The sequence below is a fragment of the Geospiza fortis genome, unplaced genomic scaffold (assembly GCF_000277835.1).
Source record: "Geospiza fortis unplaced genomic scaffold, GeoFor_1.0 scaffold254, whole genome shotgun sequence".
Taxonomy (NCBI): Eukaryota; Metazoa; Chordata; class Aves; order Passeriformes; family Thraupidae; genus Geospiza; species Geospiza fortis.
This window is the reverse complement of record NW_005054441.1, coordinates 1,052,194-1,053,383: the sequence shown is the minus strand read 5'-3', so window position 1 is coordinate 1,053,383 and position 1,190 is coordinate 1,052,194. Positions and strand designations below refer to the sequence as shown.

Here is a 1,190-nt window from a genome sequence, read left to right as displayed (position 1 = left end):
TGACCCCCCCAAGAACGCCCGCCCTGGGGACAGCAACGAGTCGGGGGGTCCTTTATCGGAAAGCGACATACACAGTCCACCCCAGCCGTGCACACAGCCAGCCCCACCACCCAAAATGTTTCCCAACCCCCCTCCCCTGATAGAGCTCCTCATCCTGAGAACCTCAAAGCCTTCCTGGGATCAGCGAGGCACCTGCTCTCTGCCAGTGCTGCAAAACCACTCGTCCCTTGTCTGGTCCTGGCCATGCAGCACTGAGGTCCTGGAGCCCTCCAGAGTCTGCTCTGTCCCAACCCTACCCGGAGAGCGATGGGCTGATCCCGACCCCCTGCCCTGGTCTCTGGAAGGGCTGCCCCGGACCGAGTGTAAACCGGCAGCAGAGCGGCACGTCCTGCAGCCCTGGGGCGGGGAGCTCCGATCCGCCGGTATCCCCGTGCCGTGGGGCAGAGCTTCAGGAGGGTCACTGGGTCCTGGAGCCAGCCAGGGAGGGACAAAGCATGGCCAGTTCCCCAGGTGAAAGCACAGCTGAAAGCCAGAAAGCAGGGCTGACAGATCTCAGGGGACAGAATTAGGCACTCACCGAGCCTGGGATCCGACCAGGAAGGAGCTGAGCTCCCGGGCTGGTGGCAGTGGTGTCACTCCAGGGTGCCTTGCGTAACCCTTTGTGGCCCAGACTCTGCCTGCAGCGGGGAAGGAGCAGGAAGGGGGTTCCGGGGGCAGCTTCCCGGGCATAGCAGGTCTCCCGGAGGGCTGTCCCCGGTGTCCTCCACCGTGATGGTGGCTCAGCCACCTGCACTCATCGCCGTCCCAGCGCTGCACCGGGACAGGCTTACAGGATGCTGGCGGTGCCTGCGGACAGGGGTTCCTCTGCCCCAGTCCCCGAGGGAACCGGGGGGCCTCTTTCCCAGACTCCCAAACCCTCCCAGCGTTACCCATCGTCCCAAGAGGGGACAGACACGGGGGCCAGCCTTGAGATCTCTGTTCTGGGAGGTGTGGGGGAAGCTGGTGATGGCAGCTGTCCCCTCTCCTCCCGTTCCCCTGTCCGCACCTGAGGACCAGGCCTCCGTCATCCCTGGTTCCGCGGGGCCGCTTTCCGGCGCTGACAGCGATCAGGTCCACGCCGCGCTTCTCCGCCTCCCTCCGGGGCCGGTACCGCTCCCAGCCCAGCGCCGAAGCGGTGAGGGGGGACCAGT

General features: G+C 65.9%; 1 protein-coding gene across 1 annotated transcript in view; it reads right to left on the bottom strand.

The window, feature by feature from the left end:
* Nucleotides 1-1,182, bottom strand: part of TJP3 (tight junction protein 3) — a 10,624-nt gene extending 9,442 nt beyond the window's left edge. The window contains 2 exon segments of the mRNA XM_031062215.1: nt 578-677; nt 1,046-1,182. The gene's annotated coding sequence lies outside the window, so the exon portion shown is untranslated.
* Between the last annotated feature and the right edge of the window lie 8 nt (nt 1,183-1,190).